The sequence below is a fragment of the Caretta caretta genome, chromosome 1, assembly GCF_965140235.1.
Source record: "Caretta caretta isolate rCarCar2 chromosome 1, rCarCar1.hap1, whole genome shotgun sequence".
NCBI classification, from domain to species: Eukaryota; Metazoa; Chordata; order Testudines; family Cheloniidae; genus Caretta; species Caretta caretta.
Genome location: NC_134206.1, coordinates 40,277,019 through 40,303,052, shown reverse-complemented (window position 1 = coordinate 40,303,052; position 26,034 = coordinate 40,277,019). Strand labels below are relative to the sequence as shown.

General features: G+C 40.0%; 1 protein-coding gene across 1 annotated transcript in view; it reads left to right on the top strand.

The window, feature by feature from the left end:
• Positions 1 to 25,744, top strand: part of PSPC1 (paraspeckle component 1) — a 93,830-nt gene extending 68,086 nt beyond the window's left edge. The window contains exons 9-10 of the transcript XR_007355934.2: positions 15,343 to 15,459; positions 24,326 to 25,744. The gene's annotated coding sequence lies outside the window, so the exon portion shown is untranslated. The remainder of the gene's footprint in view (positions 1 to 15,342; positions 15,460 to 24,325) is intronic.
• Positions 25,745 to 26,034: the final 290 nt, after the last annotated feature.

The window sequence follows — 26,034 nt, the reverse complement described above, 5'->3', positions numbered from 1 at the left end:
TTGTCCACCAAATGACAGTTTTGGTGGCTTGGTTCAGAGTCTCAACCATCCAATCAACAAAACAGAGGGTGGAAGCCAATTTTAGACTTCAGGTCTCTTGACCAATATGTAAAGCAACAAAAATTCAGGACGGTGACTCTGGCAGCAATAATTCCTTCATTAGAAGTAGGAGACTGGTTTGCAACTTTCAACCTACAAGAAACATATTGTCATGTCTCTATTCACCCTTTTCATTTTCTAATAACAAACACTGCCAATACAGGGTGCTCCCTTTAGGTTTATCTTCAGCACCAAGGATATTTTCAAAGATTCTGGCAGTAGTTGCTGCTCACCTACGGCATACTCATTCTCCCATCTTAGACAATTGGTTGATCAGGGGTGGATCATATCAAGAAGTGTTGATGTCAGTAAAGATCATGTGTTCCCTGTTTCACAGCCAGGACATTTGGGGGGGGAGGGGATAGCTTAGTGGTTTGAGCATTGGCCTGCTAAACCCAGGGTTGTGAGTTCAATCCTTGAGGGGGCCATTTAGGGAACTGGGGCAAAAATTGGGGATTGGTCTTGCTTTCAGCAGGGCGTTGGACTAGATGACCTCCTGAGGTCCCTTCCAACCCTGATATTCTATGATTCTATGAAATCAACCTTGAAAAGTCCATTTTGACTCCACTACCATGTCTAGATTTCATAGGAACTTTCTTGGATGCAGTGACAGGCAGAGCATATCTACCATTGAGCAGATTTCTCACACTAATGAATCTCATCTCAAAGATTCAGCATATTCCTCAAGTAGCAGTAAGAGATTGTCTTCAACTGCTGGGACACATCAGCTTGTGTCACTGTAGTGCAGCATGCCTGATTACACCTCCTAAGTTGACAGGGATAGTTTCAGTTTGCAAACCAAGCAAACACAGTCTAGTCAGGTTACTGTCTGTTCTCCAGTGGGTTCTTCAATCACTCAGTTGGTATAAAGACCAGACCAAAACCTGTGTAGGTGTTCCGCTCTTGCAGATTCCCCCTACTGGAGTGATAATATCAGATGCGTCACTTTTGGGTTGGGTGGGCACATCCGGGACCTCATAAGGTATAAGGAAAGGGACATTATAAGAACAGCTTCTCCACATCAGTCTTTTGGAATTGAGAGCCATCAAAAATGCTTCATTATGCTTTCTACCGCTAATCAATTTGAAGTCAGTAAAGATAATGACAGACAGGCATTCATGTATTATGTCAGTTGTCAAGGAGGTGCACTTTTCCCAGCAGTCTGGGCGGTAGCAGTAGAACTCTGCAACTGGTGCATAGCCAGCAACACCGTCATCTCAGCTTCTTACTTCCCAGGTATTCAGAACACCATGGCAGATGACCTCAGCATACATTTCTTTCTATATTACGAATGGGAATTGAAGAGTCCTCCGCAAGATAGTCTTACCCTGGGGGTTCCCGCAGATCAGTCTGTTTGCCATAGCAGCCAATAGAAAATGCATCAGGTATTGCTCCATGAGAGGGCTCGATCCTCAATGCATTGGAGGCATGTTCCTCATCTCATGGACAAAAGGACTTCTCGGTCCATAACTACTGATACCATTATTATTAAAGGTTCTCAACAAGATCTAGCCAGAGTCATACTGATCGCACCAATGTGACCAAGACAGATCTGGTATCCCTATTTGATCAGATTCACTTCTTGCCCTTTGTGGAGGCTATTGGTCAGTCCTTATCTACTGACCCACAATGCCAGTCCATCACTTCACCCCAACCTGCAGATTTTGAGGCTACAAGCATGGTTCCCCAGTGGTTCTCAGTAATAGCGATACCCTGTTTGTCAGAGGTACAACATGTTTTATTAAATAGTAGAAAAGAATCTACAAGAAATAACTTTAGAAAATGGAAACAATATTATCTTTGGTGTAACATTCACCAGATGTTGCCAACTCGCTGTCCTCTTCCCAGGGTATTGAATTCCCTATTGGAACTGAAAACATTGGGTCTTTCTCTAAATTCCATAACAACTTTTCACATATCCATTGGGGTTTTTTCACTCTTCACTTACCCAGCTATGGCAAGATCTCTAAGGGGTTTATTGAATATCTCCCCTACTCCAAGCTGGGACTTGAACCCGGTACTTACTTGCCTTATGAAACACCCTTTTGAGCCACTGACTACATCTTCTTTGGTAAATTGATCAACAAAGACAATCTTCCTGATAGTAATAACTTCTGCCTGAAGGGTGAGAAAACTGGGGACCTTAATGGCAGACACAACATTTTACAGTATTCACCAGAGAGAAAGTGTCAGTACCAGGCACTTCCAAGTTTTTTTTACCTATAGTGTCCTCCGAATTTTATATTAATCAAACCATTCCTCTCCCAGATTTTCCCCCCAAAACCACACTGGACTACTCAGGAAACCATATTTGATAGCCTAGATGTCATGAGGGCGTTAGCCTTCTACATAGTTAGGACTAAACCATTTAGAAGATCCCTTAGACTATTTATATCCATTTCAGACAAAAACAAGGATTCAGTAACTTCAAAACAGGTTATCAAAATTGATCTCCGGTTGTATTAAGATTTGTTATGACAGAACTCATGTTCAATGCCCTTCGAGAGTGGTAGCACGTTCCACAAAAGCACTATCTACATCTATAGCCTTACTTAAGGATGTACCAATTGCAGACATCTGTAGGGTGGCAACTTGGTCATCTGATCATATTTTGCTTAATCATTATGCTTTGGTACCTGCAGCAAGATCAGATGCTGCTGTAGGCAATATAGTTCTCTCTTCGTGTGGACTCTGCTCCAAACCTGCCACCTCCTTTAATGGGGGTACTGCTCACAAGTCACCTGAAGTGGAGAACCCCCAGAGACACTACTTGATGAAGGAGAAATTCTGAGGACACCTTAGGTAAAAATCTTGGACGCTTTCTCACCTTGCACAATAGCTGGAGTTTGAGGTGTTTGGTGCTATACTATCCGCCCTCCTTCCCCTCTGTTTTGGAGTCTCTGTTATGGGTCTTGGTGGTGGAGAAGGAACTGAAGGTGGCTTACCTGTGCAGCCCCATAGAATCTTGGCACAGGGCACAAGGATTTGTGGGGTACCCATGCAGGCTGAACGGGCATTGCTACCAGAAATCTCTGATCAAAGGTGCAAGGCACAAGTGAACCTGAAGTGGAGCACCAACAAGGGGACATATCTCAAAGAACTCCAGTTACTGCTCAAGATGAGTAACCTCTCCCTCCTTCCTCTGCTATGTGGCTGGTACAGGTGTGAGCTATATAATTGATTTGACACACTAATACTTGAGCGTTATATTAAGAACTTCTTATATTTTGAAAGTGAAATTTTGTTGAATGCTATATACAGTACCAAATAATGCTTACAACAGTTCTGTACTTTTTGCTTGAAATATTTCAGTCTGGGTAACGGTTTTACAAATAATAGTTTAATCTTTAAACTGGTATCAGCTGATCTGCACTTGGGTGGGAAGAGGGGAAACCGTGTATTTTTGCCTCTTTCAGACCATAAATCAAGGGCTAGTGCTGGGGAACGTTGTTTTGCCATGAAAGCACTTGACTTGGTCTGCCAAGGCAAATTTAGGCATGGTAAGTTGCTGTTGGTTGAAGGATGATTTTGTGGTGAATGGCATTAGACTGGGAGTCAAGAGACTTCTGTTCCCAGTTCTACCACTGACTTGCTGGTTAATCTTGGGAAAATCAGTCCTTTTGCTTCAGCTTTTGCCAGCTGTAAAATGGGGATAAAACTTACCACTTCTCTGTGTTGAGCCTTTTTTCATAGACTGATAGCTTTTAAGGTGAGAATGGGCCATTATGGTTCTAGAATTTCATCAAGCCCAGTAATTTGTGCTTGAACTAGAGTGTATATTTAGAAAGTCATCAAACATGTCTTAATTCATGTCTGTAAAATGCATTGAGATGCATAATAATGTTACTAATATTACTGCTTTTCTATTATTATCAGAACTTAAACTCACTTTATTGCTATCGGTGTGCTTTTCAGTCCTCAGTTAGGACTTGATATTAGTGATTGTCTCAAACTCCAGAAACTAAAAACTAAGGGTCAGATTTTTAAAAATGGATTTCAAAAGTTATTCCTAATTTATAGTTAACAGTTTACACCTATTTTAAAAATATTTCTAAAATAGTGTGAACATTGATTTCTGGTTCTAAAGATAGTGGCAATTCTATCAGAATTGGTATAGGAAAAAAAGCAAGATGAGAAACTGTTGTGATGTTACTCTGATAGCTCACAACTTGCCAGGCTGTAAATGGATGTGGCATAATAGTAAATCTGAGAACCAGCCTCTTCTTTGTAATGTTACATGGGGCATTAAATTCTAGCCCTAATATTTCACAAGATATCCAGACTTAACTTTATCACTTGTTCCTTGCTTTTAGTAGTGCTGTTTAGATGAGGGTCCAAGGCTGAATATCAGTTGTCCCAGATTTTGTACTAGTGCAATTTTTGTCCCCGGGAAGTCTTAGTGCAAACACATATATGCCTCCATCCCAACAAAATATGTATGTTGACTATTTATTTGAAACATCTATATTTAATTTTTTCTGTTTGTTTTTTTTATAAGCTGTCGGGTAAGTCACATCTAGATAGACCTATAAGAGGTAAAGCATTTGTGGCGTATGCTACCATTTATTAAAGAAGCTTGTGTATTTTTTGTGGCTATCTTGAAATACTGGCTTAGTTCCTTGTTTCAGATCAAATTTAGAATTTTTTTTCTTTCAAGTATAGTAGAAGCTTTAAATAGTTACTGTGTGCTTATATCATGATAAAGAAATAAATTCTTATGAAATGGAAGAGACTGCATATGCTAGTGAAGCAGTGTAGGGAGTATAGGACTTCACTGCAATAAAAATAATTCATTTCAAAATATAGGTCAACTGAGATACGTAAAATAAAATTTGGTCTAATTTTTTGACCTGTGTGAATTGGTATAAATTATACACCTGCTGCTAAATTTGCTTCCTTTTGCCTGTTCTCCTTTTCATGCCTATATGTATGTATTCTCAGTATCTCTATAGATATTTTAATTTTAAATTAAGGATTTAAAAGATGGGGGTTCTTTGAATAAAACTTCTTGAAATTGTTGATCTTTACAAAGACATGCAACATAGCCCTTCCTTGCCCTTCCCCCAGAACATTCATGTCATGGTTTAAGAAGTTGTAGCCCTACAAAGACTTTTCAAATCTGCTGTCATTATTTGGAAGAGGATATTAGAACACTGGCCTTACTTGATACCTCCTGCAAAATGACAGGTAAGAAAAAATACACAGGAGGGAATGGGAAGCATTGAGTTTATTTGTATAAAGCAGCAATATTAAAATATTCTGAAAATTATTTTACTATTTTAACATAAGAAATGCATTTAAATAACTTAAATATTGCATACTTTGAAATGCTGACCTGATTTATGACGTACAGATAAACTCAGATTATTCAAAATTCAGAAATATCCCCTGAATTATAATTTTGTTTTCCAAAATGTTATAGTTTGCATATTTACATAGTGTTACTAAAGTGTAAATATAAGCACACCTTCTCCTAGATTTTGTCTACACACAAATCTTGCACTAGTTTAACTAAAATCAGTTTTAAAATTCCTGTAAACAGGTACAAAACTTTTCATGGAATGACTTAAATCTGTTTACCAACTAGCTTATATCAATATGGTTTAATTTGATAAGGGATTGTTTTAAATTATAATGTAGAAATCAGTTGTAGGTCAAGTTTGCTGTTTGTACAGTGCCTAACAGTGGAGTCCTGGCCATAACTAGGTCTCCTAGGAGATATGATAATACAAATAATTAATAATTTAAGTGGATCCAGGTTTGTGCTAGTTTAAATCTATTTCAAAACAGACTTTAGGTATATCAGTGCAAGTTCTGTTTGTAGATTACACTTTAATCTGTTACTGGAAAAACTGTCATTCAGAATACTGTAGAAACATAATTTTAAAAAAATCCTTAAGTTTATAAATACAATTTTAAGACCATGATTGATTGCACTGACTTGAGGTCCCTTTCATCCTAAAATTTACTGATATATTTTTCATTTGAATCTAATTATGTCACAGCTACACCTCAGAATATTTGCAAGTGAGAGATTACCATGTTGGGGAGAAGGCTGTATATTCTCAATCTCCCTCTTTGAGCAACTTTGTATTTCATAGCTATCGAATAATAATATAATAATATGCTTGTGTACAGTTAGCAGTTAAGCGTAAAATTGATTGGTATTAATCACTGCGTGTGACCTTCTTGAATGCAAAAAGCCTCCTTATTCCTTTCAAGATACCATTATCTCACATTTATAGTGTGGAAATCATATCAAATGCCTTTTTAAAATTCCCTTTAAAAGTCCCCTTGTACATATGTAAAGTGTATAAAGAACTATTGTAAATACACACAGCTGTTTTCTAATAATTCCAACAGATACTTGTAATGAATGCTTACAAAAATCACTTGGTGATACATCAAAGTATTTCACTGATACATATGTTAAATGAACAGTCTGACCACAAATGTTATTGACTCAGCAGAATAAACCAACAGTTCAGACTCATATCTGTCAATCTTGAGATCTAGTAGATCCAGATTCAAAATGTACTCATTTAAGACCCATTGTTTCATATACATTTATTTTAAAATATACCATTTCAGTTATATTTATAGACAACTTAAAATCCATAAAGCTTTTTGTAAATATTGTGTCTTGTATCATATCTTCATTATACATCACATGGCAAATGGAAATCTTTGTGATACAGACTGCATTGTCTTTGCTTTTTCACTGATCTATTAAAGTCAATTTTTTAACCGTTTATTTTTGCTGGTCAGATCCAAAGCCCACTGAATACATTGGGAGGCTTTCCATTGACTTCAGTGGGCTTTAGATCAGGCTCTAAATTTAGGCAAAGTAGTTTTTGCTAACAATTGTAAGATACAAGGTCTGACATCTAGAAACACCTGATTACAAGTAAACAAATTGTGGGATTTTCAGGAATTTTTTTTTTTTAATGTCCAAAAATCTACAGCGTGCTGTAAATGCCATTTTATCTTCAAATCTACATTTCAGTTAAATTATGTTGCGTAAAGCTCTGCAGCTGCTGGGTTTCAGGTTTCATAAATATTTTCAAATAAGTCCAAATATTCTTCAGAAAGTAATTGCTTTAAATCCTAGCATGAATAAAGTATGATCTAATAAAAGGCTAAATATAGTGAATGAAATCTTTCTCTTGAGCATGCTGTCTTTTATCCCCACTGATATTTGCTTTAACATTATTAAATCTCCCATTTTTTCTTATGATTAAAAGTTCCTCTGGAAAGAAAATAGTACTGTATTCACATTTTCTCATTCCTTTCAAGAATGGTAATTTTGCAGATATCTCCTAATCTGTAAACTGAAAGCTGTAAAATAGATGGAAAATGTCTTTTCAATTTGTAAGCCCTTCTCTGCCAATAAAAATGATTGTTTTTGTTTGGCATCAGTTAACGCAGTATTTACCCTTGATATATACAACAGTTTAATTTTGGTCTGTACTGTGTAATAAAGTTTTAATTATTCCTTCACATATCCCGCCTTCTCTCAGCTGTCTGCTGATATACATTTGTTGTTCTTAAGGAACAAATTATGCTTGTTTTATTGACAGTAATGGACCAGTTTGTTTCAGTAGGGTCTATACTCATGTTTAAGTTAAGCAGGATTCAGCCCTGAATGAATAAGAAATACTTAAGTAAAAGTGATAGCTAAGGGAAACAGAATCATTGGTTGACAATTTTTAAAATGTATATCGTATTTTTTTATTGCTACTTCAGCAACCAACGTTGTTCTCTGTCACCTTTTGCTAGGAAGTCAAATGGACAAATGCAAATACGAATATAGCTGTGCAGAATATCTGGCTGAAGGTTTCTTTTGGATAACATCTGTTTCCCCAGATACATAATCACATGTCCTGAGTGCATCTCAAAAATAGAGTTCTTCCTTTCTGTGTGGTGGATAGTGGGTATGCTGATCATAAAATGATTGCTTTTCCTGCTGGCTAAGTCAAAGTGCCATATGGCCCACTTCAGTGGAAGTAAATTTGCTCTGTAGTTATATATCTTTAGGTAAATTTTATCTAGACACACAGTAAAGAGGTGGGTCAGGGTGGAAGGGGAGACCAGATATAAAAATTACCATTAACATTGTCATTTATGTTAAGAAAAAAGTAGGAAGCAACCTCAGCCTGTGCACTCAACCAAGCCAATGAAGCTGTGTAAGGAATTATGTCCGGAGAGAATGAGGGCACAGTACAAATGTTAAAACAGAAATACAAGACTCAGAAGGTGCTTGGCTGTAAGTGATGAGTGTGGTATAAAATCATAGATAGACTTCTGCTATGTATTTGGGATTTTAACTAAGAGATTCATACCAAAATTGTGTATTAATTTTTAAGGAAATAATATATTTTAAAGAAGCTCTTAATTAAACTAAACATACCAATATTTGCAAGTTATGTGCAACTCATGCACTGAAGAGCTAATGCTTTCATTAGATTACTGAAGAGAATAACCTCCATGAGCCTTAGAAGGAAGTAATATTTTGCTGCAGTAGTATACTTGCAAAGAGTCAAGAGTGTTTAGCTCTCTTAACATAGAGCATATTTTTTGTGCTCTATAAGTGTTTAAATAATATTTAAGTATTACTACTTATTGAGTAAGTAACCACATTCTGGGCTTAAAAACCAAAACCAAACCTCTTTAGCTGAATTAACATGATGAAACTTCCAGTTATTATACGAAAAAGTGATCTTTCCTCATCAGTGCACTCCATCTAGCTATTATAAATCTCTGAGCTCAGCTGTTGCCATCAGAATACTCCATTCAGTCCTCACTAAGAGTAATTCCTTTTTAATTAAATTCTACCTCACAGTTTGGGTTAGAGTGACAGGGAGGGGTCAGAGTTGAGCGGGCATAGCTCATTGTGGGGATTTGGTTCTGATGAGAGTAGCCAGTCAGAGCACAAAGAGATATAATCATAGTTATCCCTGTGCTCTCACTAGCTGAGAAAATTCTATTTTAGCATTATACATGCTTTTTAATTAAAATAAGTGTACTTAAATACATTTTGTGTAATCAATTTAATGATGGAAAAATACACTCTATAAAATACCACTTCTTACAAATTTGTTTATTAGCATTCAGATTGCTGAAAGCCACTGACACTGGTTTTGGTTAAAAGGATACCTACCTATTTATTTTGCCCTTGTGGTTAATCCGGTTTTAGCTAGCCTCACTTTTGGCCAAAGAGAACAGTTCTAAAGCAGGACTGACCAATATTGGCCCTTATATAGTAGGTGAACTGCTTCAGATGGAGATTGGCTATGATGGGGGAAGGCAGATTGATGACTCTTATCTGTTAGTGTGGTACATGAGAATGTGGAAGTTGTAAAGATCGCATTGCTTGTAATGAGTGTACAGGATGGTTTTGGAAGCTGGGAGGGTAGTAAAATTTGGAGGTTTCCCTCCTTTCCTGTCACCTATGTCTGAACCCCTCATGCTTCAGCCAGCCTTCACCTGCATCACTGGCCTCCGTAACTTGACCTTGTGGACCAGTTGAACCTGTGCTGACATACACAGCATTTCTTTTTTAAATCACACCCAGAGCCTTTCATGTATCAGATATATGTGACAGCTGCTTCTAACAGCTCTTTATTTCTGATCCTGCTGCATTTAACGTATTTTGGAGGATTTTTAAAATAATACCTGAATGTAAACATCTACAATGGAAGATCAACTGTGCATTTGAAAGTGACACATAAATGGCTGATTATGAGAATCCAGAATAAGGGTCTATTACTAATTTGAATACGATACATATATCCTGGGTGTGCAGCCGATGAAGTGAGCTGTAGCTCACGAAAGCTTGTGCTCAAATAAATTGGTTAGTCTCTAAGGTGCCACAAGTACTCCTTTTCTTTTTGCGAATACAGACTAACACGGCTGTTACTCTGAAACCTTAAGATTAAGGAGGTTTATGGAAAAGGACTAAGATTTGGTTTAATGCGGGAGAGAGTTGTTTGGTTGTTTCCAGAAGGAGAGAGAGGTTTTAAAGATTAAATGAGATAGGGAGGTTGACGAAACAGGATTGGAGGTGTGTTGGACAAGTGTTGAAATGGTCTTTTGAAGCTTGACCAGGAAGTTATGTGGGAGCCTAGTTCCAGCAGCTTTGTTCCTTCAGTAGCTACTTCTAGGTGGCTAAGTAAGTGTATCAGTGATTCAGAGTAACAGCCGTGTTAGTCTGTATTCGCAAAAAGAAAAGGAGTACTTGTGGCACCTTAGAGACTAACAAATTTATTTGAGCATAAGCTTTCGTGAGCTACAGCTCACTTCATCGGATGCATCTATTACAAATTTGAATAGGATACATATATCCTGGGTGTGCATCCGATGAAGTGAACTGTAGCTCACGAAAGCTTATGCTCAAATAAATTGGTTAGTCTCTAAGGTGCCACAAGTACTCCTTTTCTTCTTGTATCAATGCTATCATTCACTGAGAATCTGATAGGAAGTTGAGGGGAACTCATTGCAGGCTTTGGGTTCCTCAGGCTTTGTGGTGATGGGTAGTGGGAGGATCAGGAAGGAAACAGCAAAAAGAAAATCATAGTTACAGGCTAAAATGCATAATGTCTGTTTTATTAGCTTTGCTAGGTATAGACATGGCTCACAAGGATCTTTGTCTTTACTTGGAGTTGTCGAATGGATTTCCCTACTGCACCGCATTATTCCTTAGCTGAATTTTAGATACCTCACTAAAATGGTGTTGGAAGTGATGGCAAATAGTGGTGATGCTCACAGATTTTAATATCTGTCCAAATGACAATTCATCTAGACTGATCCAGGAGTTTGAGACATTTATGGGAATTATCCCACATAGTTTTTGGCTCTATATGTATAGCAATATAACTAGCCACATTCTGGATCTAGTGTTTGGAGGTTGGAGATGTAATGTTTATGTCCTTATGGGACAGCCATTACCTCCTGTGGTTTGAGGTTGGGGTTTTCCTTTATTCCATTGCGGGAAAGGGACATGATTTGATAGTCCATTCAAGGAGATCGATGAAACTGGATAGGTTTCATGGGCTCTGTGAGCATGTGTTGTGCAGACAATGGCATATGTGATAGAAGGCTCCTAAATGCTTTCTCCTATAGTTTTGTCCTTGCATGTCATCCTGGTTTTCAAATATCTTGCGATGGATGAAATGAGGGAGTACAGACAGTGTGAGTACTGGAAGTCCTGAGTGGAGACCAGCCACATATGATATAAATCATTTAAAAACACTTAATCCATGGCTGTGCAGGCAAGAGTTCCTTTGCCTTAACTGTAGACCTGTTGTTATCTGAGGTTTTCAGAACCCACAGCAGTGGTAACTTCGCTGTTTCACTCGAGGTGATGTCAGGAATAAATCAGTGGAACACAGCCATTCCATCTGATGGTAATTGATACAAGTGTGCTCTTGTCTAAAACTGCAGTTTATTTGATTTAAGCATACACAGACATAAGCAGTAGGTTTAGAACAGCCCAAATATTTACTTAAATTCTGGCATGTTATTGAGTAATTAACAGCAGGTCCATGATGGCCATTCGCTTCCACCTCGAGGAGTAAAGATGGCAGAAAAAAAGTCTCTCCTTGGATAGCTCCATAGGACTGCTCTAAAATACATTACATTAGCTAATCTTTTATAACTAACTTTTACAAAACACATAGGTCATAGTGATCTCTACTGGGTCATCACTTTTCCACATTTCAGAAAACTATGTATCCAGTGGTGAGCTGGAGCCAGTTCGCATGAACCGGTTGTTAAATTTTGAAGCTGATTTACAATCGTTTGTTAAATGGGGTGGGCAAACTCCGGCCTGCGGGCCAAATCCGACCTGCAGGACCGTCTTGCCGGCCCACCTGAGCTCCTGACTCACCTGGCGACACTCCGAGTCTTCGGTGGCACTTCGGCAGCAGGCCCTTTATTCGCTCAGGGTCTTCAGCAGCAGTTACTTCAGTGCCACCGAAGACCCGGAGCCACTGAAGGACCCTCCCCCGAAGTGCCGCCAAAGACCCTGAGCGACTGAAGGAACCGGTTCTTCAGATTTTGGCAGCTCATCACTGTATGTATCAACAAACATTCCTAGCAACTTAGTCATAATAAACTTTCTATATCGAAGGCGTCCAGATTCAAGGCTTTTTGTTCACTTATTTTATTTCAGTCTCAGTTTTAATAACTTTTCTCTCCTTTCCCCCCTTCTGATTACAGAACCTGCCAGCATACAGCTAGCATTTGACCTTGCCTTCAAAAGCTTGCTTATTCCAATTAACCCTCAACTCGATGGGTTCTATTTTATTAATTCACCGTGGCTGAATGTGCATAATATGGTTGCAATTAGTTTAATCACATTCTGGAGTCCACAAACCCCTCAAATCCAGGGCAACACTGCAAAGTCTCTCTCAGCGAAATTCTACAGTGGAAGTGGATAGTTTGGTAAACGTGAGCTGTCTTCATCTGGGACCAGTTGAGTTTTTCTTAGCGAGGATTTTTCTGGTTACGTTGCAAATAAAAAAACCCTGGGATTTCACATGGAACTGGTCATATCTGAGGGTGCAGAGCAGTGTTTTAATATTCACAAACCAAATCTTCTCTGATTGAATTTTGACCAGTGTTACTTACTAAACACCTGGAAATGTTGGGGCACCTGCTTATTGCAGCCCTGTCCCCCTGTTTTATAAAACTCAGTAGTGAGAAATGGGTACTTTGTTAGTGGAAATTGTCAATTCTTCTTTATCTGAGAGTGGAGTTGGGACTGCTACATAGGAAGGAAATCAAGTTTTGACCTTGATAATCTCACCCAGGGTGCAATTGAATCTCCCATGTATGAAAAAATTTACAGAAGGTGGCGGTGAAGCAGAATAGCAATATTTCCAGTATCAGAAGGGTAGCTGTGTTAGTCTGTATCCACAAAAACAACGAGGAGTCTGGTGGCACCTTAAAGACTAACAGATTTATTTGGGCATAACCCTGGTCAGTCTGGGTTTAGATTTGGATGTGGGAATAGAAACTGCACTAGTGGTGGTAGTTGGTGTTCTTCTGGGTAGGGTATTAAAGGCATGCCCAGGCTGATTTTATTAGAGAGATGTATGTATATAGTCTACTTTTGATACACTTGATCATGAAATAGTGCTGCTAGAGTGGTAGTTCTTTGTAGTATGAGCCCTTTAGAAGTGTTAGTAAGAATATATGGGCTGTAGTGTCTGCAGTAGGCAGAGGATACCCAGTTGAATAATTACATTATGGCTAGTTCTCACTGGTGTAGTGGAATGGATGACCATTTGTCTATGGAGAATGATGTGAATGAAGACTAGCTAGCTGAGGATCAGTCTAGATCACGCAGAAATAATTTTAGTGTAGAATAGGGGAAGCAATTGGAAAAATTGGCTAGAATTATATTAGCATTTCTGATTGGATGCAGCTATTATTTATGAATCATTTTTCAACTTTGGAGTCTTATTAGACTCAAAGCAGCTTGTGGATGATTATGTAGCAACTATGTGTCAGCTGTACTTGGTATGGATATGTGACCTTTATTTTGTGTGTGGACCTGCTTTTGTAACTTCAGTTGAGTACTGTTGAAATGTATTGGGCCTCCACCTTGCAATTCAAGCAACTGAAGCTAGTCTAGAATGCTGCAGTCTGCTTATGTGGATATTTACTTTGGGAGTACATAACATAACAAGATATCCTAGGTGTCTGTCAGCTTCAGACTAGAACTCAAGGTGTTGGTAAATGATAGTTTTAAAAAGCCCTGGATGGTTTGAGTCTAGGTTACTTGGAGCACACCCATCTCCTTGTGTCATACTGCTGTAGTTGTAGTGAACACAGACCCTCAAATCAGTTCCTTCATGTAGAAAGGAGGGTTTCCTTAGGGCTTTTTAACTTCGGAACATGTGTTTCTCTCCCTCTGCCTCCCTGGTCTTCCAGTGCCACGATTTGTAAAAGACCTGAATACTCTGCAGTGTTTTGTTTTGTTTTTTTTAAACCCTCAAGTGTTTGTGGAGAGAAGATGAGGGTTAAATGGGTCTTTTTTTTGTTTTTGTTTTTTTTTTGTAATTAAGTTTTGGGGCCAGATTGATTTGTGGGGGCAGTGGATTTAAGCGGTCTGAATTTTTGATGATTCTGGATGTTAAGTGTTCTAAGGGGCATCCAGAGTTTGGGATGCATACCCCTGTTAGTTTTTAAAATAACTAATTACTTTGACTTTTTTGTGCTTTATAGTAACATTCGTTGTAAAATATGAATTAGTACTTTTAACAGAAATAAAATTATAACTTGTATTATGAATTGCTCTTTAAAGTTGTGACTAATTTATATTTAAAGTGAGCAAATCTTGTATTTAAGCTGAATATATATTTATAAAGAATTTTAAACCACAAAACAAATGTCTTAAACTTGAGTATTAAACTTTACAGTTTAATATTAAAGATCTGCATGGATTAAGTATATCATATTTAAATATATTAAAATATGATTCTGCTCCAAAATGTTCCTAAAAAATATGGTGGTTCCTTATGCCACATATTTGCTCCCTTTTTGCAATTCAGCAATATCTGCTGATTTTAAATAGTGTTTACTGCTTTGTATATCTGCTAGTTATATTCATTCTGTGGAGCTAGAGGGGAGGGAGCTGAATTCTATTCCTGCTTGCACACCATCGGCAGAATTATGTACAACATTGCAATACACTTGTGCAATTCCACTGAAGGCACTGGGATTGCACAGATGTTACTGAGGGCCTGCTTTGGCAGAATCTTTTACTAGTGGTAACATGAGAAGAAAAGAACCTAGTTTGATTCTCAGATCCTTCAGTGTGTTTGAGTGGGCAAAGGGAACTAATGTCATACACATTTTCTTAGTAGAACTGCACTTTGAGCTGAAATGTTCATAGCAATATAATGACAAAGGAACTCATAATGACTGAAACACCAACTGGCTGTTAGCTGACTGGTACAAGAACAGATTTTAAAGATCTTAGTAATTAAGAGTAGGGAAAACTGCTTATAGTGGAGGGAATGGTTCGAGATGAAAATGAATCTGTGAGGAGGTAATTTCAATTTTGGTCACATGTGTCCTACAATAATTCTACCTTTAAAAAATTCATATGTTAGGGAAGGGAAGAGTTATTGTACTTTGAACAGTATAGGGCCCACTATCATGTAGATAATTGTTTTATTTTGCTTAAAATGCCCCAGATATTTGACTATAACGACATATTATTTTTTTTCCTAGGTTAAAATTAAAATGCTAAAATGCAGATGAAGATTGGTTTAAAAACAAAGTTCTACTCTGTCTTAAGAGTACAGAGGGTCAAGATCCTGAAGCCTTTTTTTTTTTTTTTACGTTCAGGTATGTATTTGCACATTTGGCTTTTTATTTAGTAATTACTTACAGTTATGAGACAGATGGATTTTTTTGTTTTTGCATTTAATTTGATGAAGGAATTTGTTCATACACTTGAACCAATTTTTTGAATCTTACTTTCGGGTAATAATTACTATATCCTTTGACACTTATAATTTCTATCAACCATTATGTTAACAGACTTAGTCTTTTAAGATGTTGTTGAATTTGTGTTTCCCTTTGCTTCGTCTCTGAGGAGAGGGCTTGTGTAACAGTATGTTGCTCTAATACATATACAGGACATATGAAAGGCTAGTGTTGTGGGACGCACAGTGTGTAAATGCATGTTGTGGCACCAAATTCTCCCACTTGGTCTAAAATTGAGGCTTTGTGTATATTACAGATTGCACCAATTTAACTAAAGATGTGTTTTTAAAATTGATTTAAAGTGGTCCAAACTCCTATGTGGACACCTCAGTGGCATAAATCAATTCATTAAACTAAATCCTTATAAGCCAGGTTTAGAGCATGCAGGCTTGCACTGCTTTAACTGTATTGATTTTTAAAAATCGGACTTTCGGTTAAACAGCTGTGACTTGTGATATAAACAAGGCCTAAATAGATTCTATGAGAACTTCATCCAGTCTAAAATGTGTCTAATCTCTGAAGATACTCAACAAACAAATGTTTGATTCACATATATATTGAAAGATAATTGGAGTTTTATCTGTCACGGCATCTCCCATAAAAATAGAACAGAGTATTCCAGATTTTTACCCCAAAAAATATATTATGGAGATGAGATAATTGTGATTGCTTGGATACAGTGTTGTTTGGTGTTTCATTACTTAAGGAATCTTAAGCAAGATTTGCAAAGGTTGAAATGATCAGTCAGGAGGAGTTCAGATAGATAATTATTTCTCTGTGGTTTTTATACTCTGCCTGTCACTGTGGGGTTAGAGAGCCTTCCCAGTGGTTTTGCTATCATCAGTAAATAGATAGGTAGAGGAGAATTAAGAATAGCCCAGTGCACCATGAATATGGGGTGCGGTGGAATACATAAGGTTAAAGGGTGAGGCTGATCAAGAATTTTAAAGCCAGTATATTAAGGCTATGGACAAAAAGTGTGGATGAGAAACCGTAAAACTTGCGGAAAGTTGCATTGGCAGGGAATGGATCTAACAGATGCTTTCCATTTCTAACTGCTGAGTCTGTTGGGATGGGGTTTGTAAAGGGTAGGGAAGCTGAAGGGAGATGTCAAGAAGAAAAAAGGAACAAGAGAAAAATTCTAGGGCAATGGATAGGGTGAGAGCCAGGGTGGTGGTGTGACGGGTTGGATTGCAGAAACCCCCTTGTGGCTGCCAGGGGGTTGATGTGCCAAGACTACTACTTCCCCTGCTTTCCAGCCCTGGCAGCTTGCGACTTCAGGGCTCTGCCTGATTTGAGCCAGACCCGCTAGCCTGCTGCAAACCCAGACTCAGGTCTGAACCACGTCCCCTAACAGCTGTAGGCTTAATTGAAAGCAGCTTGAGAAGTGTTCCTGTCTTTAACACTCAGATGCTCAACTCCCAATGGGGTCCAAACCCCAAATGAATCCGTTTTACCCTGTATAAAGCTTATACAGGGTAAACTCATAAATTGTTCGCCCTCTGTAACATGCTTAGAGAGATGCACAGCTGTTCCTCCCCACTCCCCCCCCAGGTATTAATACATACTCAGGGTTAATTAAGTAAAAAGTGATTTTATTAAATACAGAAAGTAGGATTTAAGTGGTTCCAAGGAGTAACAGACAGAACAAAGTGAATTACCAAATAAAATAAAACCCACAAGTCTATGCCTAATACAGTAAGAAAACTGAATACAGATAAAACCTCACCCTCAGAGGAGTTTCAGTAAGTTTGCTTTTACAGACTAGTCTCCTCCTAGTCTGGGTCCAGCAATCACTCACACCCACTGTAGTTACTGCCCTTTGTTCCAGTTTCTTTCAGGTATCCTTGGGGTGGAGAGGCTATCTCTTGAGCCAGCTGAAGACAAAATGGAGGGGTCTCTCACGGGCTTAAATAGATTGCACTTCTGGGTGGACACCCGTCCCCCCCTGTGTAGAACCCCAGATATAAGATGGCATTTTGGAGTCACATGGGCAAGTCACATGTCCATGCATGACTCAGAACTTACAGGTAGCAGCCATGGTTCACATGCTATCTTGAATGTCTCCAGGAAGCCTTCTTACGTGGATTGGAGCCTTCTAAGAGCCATTGTTTAAGTGTTTCTTGGTTGGGCACTTAATTTGCACATTCCTTTCTCAAGAAGCTGACCAAATGCTTTACTAAGGCTATTTAAAAATCAAGCAAGTACACAGCCAATATCTATAATGTTGAATACAAAAATGGTACATGCATACGAACAGGATGAATAGATTCAGTAGATCATAACCTTTACAGAGAGATGTTACATGGCATATGTAGCATAAAACATGTTCCAGTTATGTCATATATACGTTCATAAGCATATTTCCATAAAGCCTTATGGGGTGCACCGTCACAGTTGTTTTTGAGGAACTCTGAGGCACCCCAGCACAACCTGTACAATAAAGCTAACATGCTAGAAAATTTGATTCATAAAGTATATGGATGAATATAAACATTGGAAAATCACATATGGAATCCTAGAATTATTCTGTCTTGGGAGTGAAAATTAGTACTTTTTGTTACAGGATCCTTAGAATCATAGAATTCTTAGAATCATAGAATATCAGGGTTGGAAGGGCCCTCAGGAGGTCATCTAGTCCAACCCCCTGCTCAAAGCAGGACCAATCCCCAATATTTGCCCCAGATCCCTAAATGGCCCTCTCAAGGATTGAACTCACAACCCTGGTTTTAGCAGGCCAATGCTCAAACCACTGAGCTATACCTTCCCCTTCTCCTGCTTAAACAACTATTTCTCCCTATAAGCTTGAGTCTCCTATTCCTACCACTCCTGTGGAGTTGCAACTTTCCCTTATGCCCCTACCACTCCTAGGGAGAGAACTTCAATTTTCAGGTCTGTATATCCATCATCTTTCATAAACCCCTAATTCACTGAGTAAAAAATAGGGCTGTCAATCACAGTTAACTCATGTGATTAATTCAAAAAAATTAATCGTGATTAAAAAAATCAATCATCATTAATCACACTTAATAGAATACCAATTGAAATGTATTAAATATTTTTGGATGGTTTTTCTGTGTTTTCAGTATTGATTTCAATTACAACCCAGAATACAAAGTGCACAAGTGCTCACTTTATATTATTATTTTTTATTACAAATATATGCACTGTAAAAATGATAAAAGAAATAGTATTTTTCAATTCACCTCATACACTCTTCCATGCTTCGGCCACCATTCCAGAGAACATGCTTCCATGCTGATGATGTTCATTAAAAAAATGTGTCAATTAAATTTGTGACTGTACTCCTTGGGGGGGGAATTGTATGTCTCCTGCTTTGTTTTACCTGCATTCTGCCATATATTTCATGTTACAGCAGTCTCGGATGATTACCCAGCACATGTTTGTTTTCAGCACACTTTCACAGCAGATTTGATAAAACACAAAGTTGGTACCTATGTGAGATTTCTAAAAATAGCTACAGCACTTGACCCAAGGTTTAAGAATCTGAAGTGCCGTCCAAAATCTGAGAGGGACGAGGTGTGGAGTATGCTTTCAGAAGTCTTAAAAGAGCAACACTCTGATGCAGAAACTACATAACCCAAACCACCAAAAAAGAAAATCAGCCTTCTGCTGGTGGCATCTGACTCAGATGATGAAAATGAACATGCGTCCTTCCGCACTGCTTTGGATTGTTATCAAGCAGAACCCATCACCAGCATGGAAGCATGTCCTCTGGAATGGTGCTTGAAGCATGAAAGGAATCTGGATCTTTAGCACATCTGGCATGTAAATACCTTGCAACACCAGGTACAACAGTGTCATGAGCACTCCTGTTCTCACTGTCAGGTGACACTGTAAACAAAAAGCAGGCAACATTATCTTCTGCAAATTGTAACCAACCTTGTTTATCTGAGTGATTGGCTGACCAAGAAGTGGGACTGAATGGGCTTGTAGGCTCTAAAGTTTTACATTGTTTTATTTTTTAATGCGTTTTTTTTTTGGTATATAATTCTACATTTGTAAGTTCAACTTTCATGATAGAGATTGCACTACAGTACTTGTATGAAGTGAATTGAAAAATAATTTATTTTTTACAGTGCAAATATTTGTAATAAAAAAATATAATTGAGCTCTGTACACTTTGTATTCTGTGTTGTAATTGAAATTAATCTATTTGAAAATGTAGTAAACATCCAAAAATATTTACAAGAAATGGTATTCTAGTGTTGTTTAACAGCACAATTAATCGCCCTGGTAAAAAACAAACGGGGGAAATTTAACAGGAAATGAGATTCAACCTGAGGATTTTCAAGTTAAAAAAGAATCTGAAGAGAGATACTCAATGAGAGGAAAAATGCCTGCAAAATAGTAATAGTTAAATGACTGTGGCTACTTTTTAGTCATTGGTATTTTTAGTGAAGTCATGGACAGGTCACAGTCAGTAAACAAAAATTCATGGCCCACAACCTGTCCATGACTTTTACTGTATACCCTTGACTAAAACTTGGACTTGGGCACCACCTGTGCTGGGGTGGGGGTTGGCGAGGCTGGCAAGCTCCCTACCCAGCTCTGACTGACATGCCCCTAGAGTGCATGGGGGGAGGGCCGTCGGGGGGCTCCGTGTGCTGCTCCCCCCAAAGTGCCAGCTCCGCAGCTGCCAATGGGAGCTACAGGGGTGGCGCCTGTGGGTATAGGCAGCAGATGGAGCCCCCTGGTCCCTCCGCCTAGAAGTTGCAGGGACATGCTGGTGGGAACCAGGGACCCCTCCTCTTTCCCCCCCCCCCCCCCAGGTAAGAGCCACCCCAACCCCGTGCCCCAGTCCTGAACCACCCCCACACACCCAAACTGCTTCTAGCCAAGCCCCGGAGGCAGCACCGGCAGCTGCAGAAGTCATGGAGGTCACGGAAAGCCATGGAATCCGTGACTTCCGTGACAGACACACAGCATTAGTCATGACAGATTGATTTGATGTTCACTGTGGTACATTGTGGAAGGGAAAATAAGCTTCTCTGACCTCTTACTGGGGCTGTTGAGAAAACTATACTTGTTCTAGGTGTAGAATGGACATGCCATGCTTGTGTACCTCAAACCTGAAGTAGAAGGACCATTGTGGGGGGGTGAGAAGGTAATCAGCTTCTATGTCTGTTCAGTCCTGGTCCCTCTGAGGGTATGTCTACACTACGAAATTAGGTCAATTTTATAGAAGTCGATTTTTAGAAATTGATTTTATACAGTTGATTGTGTATGTCCCCACTAAGAGCATTAAGTCGGCAGAGTGCATCCTGAATACTGGGGCTAGGATAGACTTATGGAGCGGTGCACTGTGGGTAGCTATCCCGCAGTCTCCACTGCCCATTGGAATTCTGGGTTAAGCTCCCAATGCCTGGTGGGGCAAAAACATTGTCGAGGGTGGTTTTGGGTACATGTTGTCAGTCGCCCCTCCCTCCGTGAAAGCAACGGCAGACAATCTTTTTTTCCCCGGGGTTACACGTGCAGACGCCATACCACAGCAAGCATGGAGCCCGCTCAGCTCACCATTGTTGTTGTGAGCATTGTAAACACCTTGCGCATTATCCTGGAGTATGTGCAGAACTGGGCTAAGAGAAGCCAGCATGAGGATGACTGTGATGAGGACATGGACACAGATGTTCCTGAAAGTACGGGCTGTGGCAGTTGAGACATCATGGCAGCAGTGGGGCTGGTTGATATAGTGGAATGCCGATTCTGGGCCCGGCAAATAAGCACAGACTGGTGGGACCACATAGTGTTGCGGGTATGGGATGCTTCATAGTGGCAGCGAAACTTTCGCATGCGTAAGGCCACTTTCCTTGAACTTTGTGAGTTGCTTTCCCCCACCCTGAAGCGCAGGAATACCAAGATGAGAGCTTCCCTGACGGTTGAGAAGCGAGTGGCAATAGCCCTGTGGAAGCTTGCAATGCTGGACTGCTACCAGTCAGTCGGGAATCAATTTGGAGTGGGCAAGTCTGCTGTGGGAACTGCAGTGATCCAAGTAGCCAATGCAGTCACTGATGTTCTGTTATCAAGGGTAGTGACTCTGGGAAATGTGCAGGTCATAGCTGCAGTGGAGTTCCCTAACTGGGGAGGCGGTAGACGGAACGCATATCCCTATCATGGCACCGGACCACCTTGCCAACCAGTACGTAAACTGCAAGGGGTACTTTTCAATAGTGCTGCAAGCACTGATGGATCACAAAGGCCGTTTCATCGACATCAACATGGGATGGCCAGGAAAGGTGTATGACGCTCGCATCTTTAGGAGCTCAGGGCTATTTGAGCAATTGCAAGAAGGGACTTGCTACCCAGACCAGAAAATTACAGTTGGGGATGTTGAAATGCCAATAGTTATCCTTGGATAACCCAGCCTATCCCTTGCTCCCATGGCTCATGAAGCCATACACAGGCAGCCTGGACAGTAGTAAGGAGCAGTTCAACTATAGGCTGAGCAAGTGCAGAATGGTGGTAGAATATGCCTTTGGACGTTTAAAAGCTCACTGGCGCTGTTTGCTGACTAGGTTAGACCTCAGCGCAACCAACATTCCTATTTTTATTGCTGCTTGCTGTGTGCTTCATAATATTTGAGAGAGTAAGGGGGAGATGTTTATGGCGGGGTGGGAGGTTGAGGCAAATCGCCTGGCAGCCGATTTTGAGCAGCCAAACACCAGGGCGATTAGAAGAGCACAGTTAGGCGTGCTGTGCATCAGAGAGGCTTTGAAAACCAGTTTCATGACTGGCCAGGCTATGGTGAGACAGTTGTATGTGTTGCTCCTTGCTGCAAACTCACCCCCTTTGTTGATTTTAATTCTCTGTAAGCCAATCACCCTCCCCCCTTTGATCACAGCTGGCAAAGGAAATAAAGTCACTATTGTTTTGAAACCATGCATTCTTTCTTTATTAATTAAAAAAAAAAGTGAGATAACTGACAAGGTAGCCTGGGTGGGGTGCGGTGCGGTGCAGCAGGAGGGAAGGACAAGGCCACATTTCTTATTGTAGCCACACTACAAATCAAAACTGTTTGAATGACAGCCTTCTGTTGCTTGGTCCATCCTCTAGAGTGGAGTGGCTGGGTGCCTGGAGCCTCCTCTTCCCCCCCTTCCCGCCCCCCCTGCGTTCTTGGGCATCTGGGTGAGGAGGATATGGAACTTGAGGAGGAGTGCAGGCGGTTATACAGTGGATGCAGCGGTGGTCTGTGCTCTTGTTGGCTTTCCTGCAGCTCCAACAGACACTTCATCATGTCCGTTTGCTCCCCCATCAGCCTCAGCATCGCCTCCTGCCTCTGCTCTTCATACTGCTTTCCTGGCCTCTGCCACTGAATGCCTTCATGCATTAAGCTGTGCCCTATCAGTGCGGGAGGATTGCATGAGCTCAGAAAACATGTCATCACAAGTGTGGTTTTTTTGTCTTCTAATCTGCGATAACTTCAGGGACGGAGATGATAGGGGGAGCATAGAAACATTTGCACCTGGGGGGAGATAAAAAGGGAGAGTAAAATTTAAGATGATACATTTTTGAGAACAAGAGGGAGACTTTCAGAGTGAATCAAGCAATTCACAGCAGGCAGCACATGTGCTCTAGGTACAAGGTCACATTTTGCCTTTTATTTTGAGTGCCTGCCAGTATGGTGACACATCACAAATGGCTAGGCAACAGAATTCGGTTTCCAGGCAGCCATGGTAAGCCAAAGGGTACGCGAGGTTGGCTTCTTACATCTTCATAACATGTGGGAAGAGTTTCAAACTGCAGCGCCCTCCTTTCCCATAGCAAGCAATGCCAGTTGGGTTTCACATTTAAAAGGAGGGGCTGTGGTTTTCGGGTGGATGTGCAGCACACACCTTCCCCCACCCCACCACATGGCTATTCTCTGGGATGATCCCTTCACTCCTCTCCCCGTCACATGGCTATTCTCCGGGATGATCCCTTTTAGCCAAGCGCAAACAACCCAGCATGAACGGGGTCCTTTTACTGTTCCCTTACAAAAATTCCCCTATATGAACCAGGTGACCATGAATGATATCACCCTCCTGAGGCTAACACAGAAAGATAAAGACCGAATGTTGCTTGGGTGCGACCAAAACCCAGGACTATTTGCTGCCATGCTTTGTGCTGCAATGATTCCAGAGTACTTGCTTTGTGTAATAAAGTGTCCTACCCTGCACTTATGTAGCACTTCTAGCAGTCCTCTTCTTGCCAACTTCTGTGAGTGGGGCTTGCCTCTTGCTCACAGCCCAGTCTCTGCTTAGCAATGCCTGGAGGTACTTTGGTTCAGGCTTCAGGCCTCAGACTGGGCCTCTGATACAAGAGTTTGTTTCAGGGCCTCATCTTACTACAGCCCTCTTGGCCTGAAAACTGCTCTGGAACAATACTCAGATCTAAGCCAGTTCTAATTAATTTTTCAAGGTGGAATGAAATGTTTTGATACTTCCTTCCTCTACTGTAAGTGAATTAAAGGAAGACTTTGTAGCGAAAATAGTATCTTCAGAATAATGATTGGCATTCTCTGTAGCTCAATTCACAGAGCAGAAATTATCATTGTGCTTAAGGCCTATTCTGTTTTGCTTCTGAACAGCTGCTACATATTAAAATAGCACTGCACTGATGGTGGAGAGTGAGGAAATTATAAGTTGTTTGTAAAATGGTGGAGAGCAGCCAGGTAGTAACCATTCACCTGGAGAGGTTTATACTTAAAATATGTGTTGTTTTGCAGGTTGGAAAAAGGCAGTAATGAAGTCATTCATCTTCACCCTGAGGAATACTGTGAAGAGCATTGAGCAACAAACATACTATTCTCTTAGTGTGAAGGAGATAGAGCTGAAGCATGTCTCTCACTATCAGCATCCTCAAAAAAAAAAATCCAGCTTTTTTCAAATAAAACAGTGCTGAATCAACAGTGATTTATAACTTTTGATTTATGATGTGGGGGCTATAAGCACGGAAAATACTGTTAGTACCTCTGTTCATAGTATTGATAGCAGGGTTTTTAAGTTTGTAGACAGTATAATCCAAAAAGCTCTTTATTCTGAGATAAAACTTGTTATATGACTGAACTGCATTTATGGTGTTTCTCCAAGATAGAGAAATAACTGAGTTAAATGACACCATCAGTTCTTATAATCAGGAAAAGGATGGGAGTTGTGTGGTAAAATTAATGGACATTGCAGTAAAATCAGCAAACTTGACACCCACTGATATACAAAGTCTGGAATAAGTTGTTATATGCTATACCTCAAAGTAACACCCTGTAACCCCCATATTCATCTTTTGTATATCATTGTGATATTTCATAAAAAGCATGCCGTGTAAGATACCAAAGCTGCTGAAACTCATTGTTCTGTCAAACTGTGTGTATTGCTATTGTGTATGAAGTTTGAGATTTTGCTGTGTGGCTGAAATATGTTGAGAGTTTGGGAGTCGCCCACTGCTAGCTCTCCAGTGACTGAGGGTGGTGACCCACACCCAAGCTGCTGTTAAAACTACAATTGATCAGAATGGTAAATAAGAAATCTACAATTCAATAAGAGACAGTTACCCAAGAACCACACAGTTAAGATTGCTCAACTCTCTGACTCAGCAAGGCATGCCTGGCCAGTTTCTTTTCAGGGACATGGACTAAGAGTATAAAATAAGGGACAGTGACATCATGAGACAACCTCACTCCTCCCCTACTTTCGCCGAAGGCAACAAGAATTCTGGGAAGACAAAGACTGAGAAGGAAATTCAGACTGTATTAAGAACTGCAACCTACCTGCAACATCCAGTGGGGTGAGAAAAGCAGATTCAACTCTTGGTTATGCTTTGTCTACACTACCACTTTTGTCGGTCAGGGGTGTGAAAAAAACCACACCCCTAGCTGACACAGCTAATGCGGCTCAATGGGGGTGGTTTAATTATGCCAGCAGAAGAGCTTTCTCCTGCTGGCAAAGAGCGAGACTACATGGGAGACTTTACAGTGGTACAGATGTGCCACTGTAAAGTCTGTCATGTAGATGTAGTCTCAGTGTAAAAGTTTAGCATTTAAAATGTGTGTTTACTTTTTCTCTGACTTGTGTCTGCCATGTAAAAAATTTATTTTCTGTAGTCAGTAAACTTCTTCTTCGAGAGCTGTCCCTGTGGGTGCTCCACTCTAGGTGTTGGTGCGTCCCTTCGCTCAGAGATTTTTACAGCAGTACTCATACTGGTCGTGTGCGCGCAGAGCTTGCTCGCCCTCCCTGAGTGTATCTTAATAGTACACGTGCACGACCGGTCCCCTCAGTTTTCTCTCTACTGTCCCCAGCCTGAGACGGAGCTCAGCAGACTCGTTAGAAAACTCATTCTCCCTTGTTACTCTTACGCTTTTAGATAGTTAGTTTGTTACTAATAGTGTTAGTTATTAGTGTTACCAGTAGTGTTAGTTTCGCTTAAAAAAAAAAATTCTCT